Raw genomic sequence first — 5472 nt, 5'->3', positions numbered from 1 at the left:
GCAAAATTTTTGTTACATAATAAAATCCCAATTCCTAAATTTATTATTAATTTAATTGTTACAATTTCATTCCTGAAAAAATTATTTTAATAAATTAGTAAACTTTATTCACAAAGAAAAAGGAATTTAAAATCAATTCAAAGAGAACCAAAAATATGAAGCAGCATGCAAGCTACAAACACCAAAACAAAGGCAAAAACTCTGGTGTGTAACAAACAACACTAAAACCAACACTACAAACAGCAAGGATAGGCTCAGGGAAAGTCCTAGCCTTAAAAAAATCTACAAACTGTAAACCAAACTAAGACATCCGGCAACTAACAACGACAATTATATTACTACATATTGATATACCTAATCTTCTTATTTATGACATAATGTTTAAAGCCCCAATTACTGCACAAAACTTTATTCAAGAACAAATTTATGAAGCTGCCCTAATTCCCCACTTGAGCCTTGACCTACCATTTAATGATCTTGATAATGCCCTTATCAGCCTTGATCACCAAAAAAATCCTAACATTTCTGTTCCCATATGCAATACATAGTAATCCTCCAAAAAACTTACAAGGCAAGGGTTTTAAGATCGAGAGAGTTCATATCACGGTTAAGATTTTATTTCCTAAATCTAACCGTGTACAAACTGATATATCATATAAAATTTTAAATGAAACGAAAATATGTACATCTTTTTATAAATTTGTAATATTTTAATCTGAATCGATCATGGATTCCTTTCAATTAAAGAGGGTCATTTTCTCAATATTACATAGCATACCTTCATTAGAACAGTACTGTTGTTTCCCTATGCCAGGGTATAATCAATATTAAAAAAAGAAACACTCTATGAGGGTTTGGTGTTAATAAATAGTTCATGAGATTTGAAATAAACAAACAGTTTATGAATTGATGGGAGCTTTAGGAAGGACCAAGAGGGAGAGAAATGCATCAAAATTTTTAAAAATTAATCTGTTTAACACTTTAGAATTAATATATATTTTATGTCATAGAAGACATAAATATTGTTTGGTGAACGATGACAAAAAAAAGAAGTCAGGAGAAATGAATAGTAATATGACAGTATTAACTATTAAGTGTACAAGCAATTATCATTTATAAATTTTGGAATAGAAAATATAGTTATCATTTATAAAGGTAATTATTTTCTCTCTGTAAACATTTTCGGTTAAAAAATAAATAATGAATATGGAAAGTCTCAAATTTTCCATAATTCTATATGATAGCCCAAAAGTTCTCTATTCAATTTCAAGCTTGTTATTATGCTACCACATTTAATTGGATGAGTTACAAATACATTTTTCAACTGCCAAAACGTTCAAGGTATCTTCCTCTTCCCCAATCTTTCCCTTCCCTCAATACTTCTGAATCATAAATACATATTTCTCTTTCCCTACATATTTTAATATTTATATATGTTCTCTTTGTATCTATCTTAAAATTAACAAGCTTAGTATTTGTGATGGAAATATTTTTTATAACTAAATGTTTGTTTTTGATATCTACTATCAAAGGTACCTCGATCTCTCTATGTCATTTCGATTTCTCTATAATCTTAATCTTTGATTTGTTTTAATACATGTGTTTCATAGATTGCTTTTTCTGTATATGATTACTATGGTTGAATGATCATTTTGCTATTAAAGATTGATTATTATTTTCCAATGTTCTTAAATTTTGGTATTTTCATTATAGAACTTTAGATTAATCTTTTTGGGCGTGGTGCATGTGTGCAATCAACTCAATCTACATGCAATGGGGAGCAAGAGCCGTAATTTTCTTGATCTTTATGCTTAATGATTGACCCACCACTAAGTATAATGGCCTAAAGTTCAGATGAGAGAAATAAGAAAAGATTTTGACATTGAATTTTTTTTTTCTCTTTATATATATTTTTTAATTTGTTAAATGGGAGATGGTGGATATATAATTATAGAATATTACCTTTTTTTTTTTTAGTAAAAGATAGAATATTACCTTTATGTTGATTAACCATTGAAATCTTTTTTATTGTTTTTATTTAACTTGATTCATACATAAAAATTTAATATAAACTTCTATTAAGCAATACATTTCTTGAAATAGACACCATAAGATTTTATAATCGTTATCAATAAAACTCATCATAGTTTTTAAGAAATTCACATTAAAAATGTAATATTTATTTAAAGACTAATAATTACAAATTTATAAATAAAATAAAAAAATTTGTGAAGTATGGGTTAACAATTAGTATTAAACAATAATAATAACAATTAAACAGTCTAATGTTTTGGTAGTAACTAGTAATAATTAGTCTATATATTGATGAGCTTTAGAAGAGACCAACAAGGACTTGGGAAAAATCTTATTCTTGAAGTTATGGAGTTTTCTTCAAATTTCTTCCTTCTTTCCTTGATATTCTTCTTCTCATCAGCTCTACTCCTCTTTCTCCACCGTCGAATTAAGCCCAGCCTTAACTGCCGCCTTCCTCCAGGACCGCTAGGATGGCCAATACTTGGCAACATGCTCGATCTTGGAACAATGCCACACCGTACCCTATTTGGTCTAAGACCCAAATATGGTGATGTTATATGGTTAAGACTGGGCTCAATGAACTCTATGGCAATCCTCTCAGCCAAAGCAGCCACAGAGTTCTTCAAGAACCATGACCTCTCTTTTGCTGAACGCACCATCACTGAAACCATGCGTGTCCATGACTACCACAAGGGCTCTTTAGCCTTAGCCCCTTATGGTTCCTATTGGCGTGTTCTTAGGCGCTTGGTCACAGTCGACATGTTAGTGCACAAGCGCATCAACGACACCGCAATTATACGTAGAAAATGTTTGGACAACATGTTGTTATGGATTGAGGAAGAGGCATGTAAACTGGAAGCTAAATGTGGTCTTCATGTGGCAAGGTTTGTGTTCCTCATGACCTTCAATTTACTTGGAAACCTTATGTTATCACAAGACTTGCTTGATCCTCAGTCGAAGGACGGGTCGGAGTTTTTCACGGCGATGATGGGACTAATGGAGTGGTCCGGGTATGCTAACATGTCAGACTATTTTCCATGGCTAAGGTGGTTGGACTTGCAGGGCCTTAGGAAGAACATGGAGAGGGATCTTGGGAAAGCTTTGGAGATTGCATCCAAGTTTGTGAAGAAGCGCTTGATGGATAGGCAACAAGGGGAAGAGAAGAAGGATTTCTTGGATTTGTTGCTAGAATTTGAAGGCAATGGAATTGAGGAGCCTGCCAAAATTTCTGATAGGGACCTAAATATTTTCATTTTGGTAAAACTTTTACTAACTCTTCGTAATTATCTCATATATTTGATATGCTTCTCTTTTTCAATGTGTCAAACTCACATGACGAATTTGATGTGCCTCTCTCTCTCTCTCAATATGTCAAACTCACATGACGAATGAGAGAGATAAGATATATACTGAATGTGTGACATGCCTTCTCGTATTCGGTAAGATAAGCATATGTTGAATCTAATTGCTTGCATTAGAATACATTATAAAAAAAAAAAAATATAGTACTATTATATATATATATATAAGAGCAATTTTTTAAGTTATATTTTTTCTAATATAGTAATAAGGATTTGTTGATTTATCTTCACCTGAGGATACTGACAAGATTTGAGAATTTAATATTGGAATAATTTATATATTAATAATATAGTACATTTTTCCATAACCGATTGAGGAATTTTATAAGTTAATGCCTTTCATTTATCTTTACCTTGGGATACTGTCAAGATTTAAGAATTTGATACATTTAATAAATAAATAAATCAAGCAATTGCAAAGTGTAATAAAAGTTTAGCAATATTTATTTGTTGAGCTCTATCTCCAAGGGTAGGTCATTGGAACCATCGTTGCAAGAAAAAATAGCTTAGAATTTACTTATTAGAGCATCCACAATGGCTTATGCAATCCGATCATATTTTATCATCCCAAAATATTACTTTATCAATTATACAATACCATTTTATAATTCACTAGCATTCTAATTTTTATTTTACAATACTATGCATTAAAATAATATAAAAATATTTTTCACTTCTCTCTCTAATCTCTGTTTCTCTCTCTCAACCACTTACCAGCATTCCTAATTTTTTGTCTTGTTCCTATTTCCTTTTCTAGTCAACCCCAATAGAATTCAGATTAAAGTTTCCTTTAGCTAAATTGATTTGTTGATCTGAATTATTACTATTTTCTTTTGTACTTCTTTAAGATTTTGGTCGCACGCTTTTGGATGGAAAAAACAATTAGTGGCGTAATGTCTTAGTTTAATGGAGGCCCTGGATTTTGTAAAATCATAGGCAGTGGGTTTATACTATAGAGGGTTTCTTTAGCCACCAAAGGCTAACGTTCTTTAGCAAATTTTATTTCACTAATCAACAATAATTGCAAATATGATGCAGGAACTATTTATGGCTGGTTCAGAAACAACAAGCAGCACTACTGAGTGGGCACTAACTGAGCTCCTACGCAATCCTAATTCCATGATTAAGGCTAAAGCTGAGCTTATGCAAGTAGTAGGAGCAAACCACAAGGTTGAGGAAAGTGACATTGACAACCTTCCATACCTACAAGCTATAATAAAGGAAACACTCCGATTACATCCTCCAATTCCATTCCTAGTTCCTCGAAAAGCAATTAGAGATACCAACTTTATGGGGTTTGAGTCTTTGACATACCCAAAAATACACAAGTTCTTGTAAATGCTTGGGCTATTGGAAGAGACTCAGATGTGTGGGATGACCCTTTGTCTTTCAAGCCCGAGAGGTTTATAGGCACAAAAATAGATTACAAGGGTCAACATTATGAGCTAATCCCATTTGGAGCTGGGAGGAGAATGTGTGCAGGTGTGCCTTTGGCTCATAGAGTCCTTCACCTTATTTTGGGCTCATTGCTTCACAAATTTGATTGGGAGCTTGATGGCAATGTGACTCGAGAGACGATGGACATGAAGGACCGGTTGGGCATAACAATGAGAAAGAGTGAACCATTACTGGTAGTGCCTAAAAAATGTATTGTTATAGACTAAAAATGAGAGAGAACCACTTTATTTAGGAGTCAAGTTCTTGCAATTCATTATTTGAATTCTCTCACTCCTGTCACCAACAATCCCCCCCCTCCCCCAAAAATAAATGCACATGTTTGGGGAAATTGAAGCACTACTTAGTTCAAGGTTTATCCGTTTAGTGCAACCATGTCTTTCTTTATCTGGTGTAAAAAAAAAAAAAAAAAAAAAAACTTCGCAGTGAGACATTGTGTCTATGTGGTGATTAAATGAAAATTCTCAACTATGGCTCATTTACTTCAAAATTGAAATTTATTATCACCGCACACCCTTAGTGCGATGGTCACTCCACAAGTATAAGTGCTTGTGAGATGTGGGGGCAAGGGTCGGGGTTCAAGTCTCCAAGAGGGAACTTCACACACATATACACTTAGATT

At 32.8% G+C, this 5472-nt stretch overlaps 1 pseudogene across 1 annotated transcript; it reads left to right on the top strand.

The window, feature by feature from the left end:
• Positions 1–2350: 2350 nt before the first annotated feature.
• On the top strand, positions 2351–5059 carry LOC115985670 (annotated as a pseudogene). Its single transcript, XR_004090596.1, has 2 exons — positions 2351–3291; positions 4434–5059. The product of XR_004090596.1 is annotated as a cytochrome P450 76A2-like (transcript).
• Positions 5060–5472: the final 413 nt, after the last annotated feature.

This window comes from Quercus lobata, chromosome 4 (genome assembly GCF_001633185.2).
Source record: "Quercus lobata isolate SW786 chromosome 4, ValleyOak3.0 Primary Assembly, whole genome shotgun sequence".
Taxonomy (NCBI): domain Eukaryota; kingdom Viridiplantae; phylum Streptophyta; class Magnoliopsida; order Fagales; family Fagaceae; genus Quercus; species Quercus lobata.
This window is presented reverse-complemented; position numbering and strand designations above follow the sequence as displayed.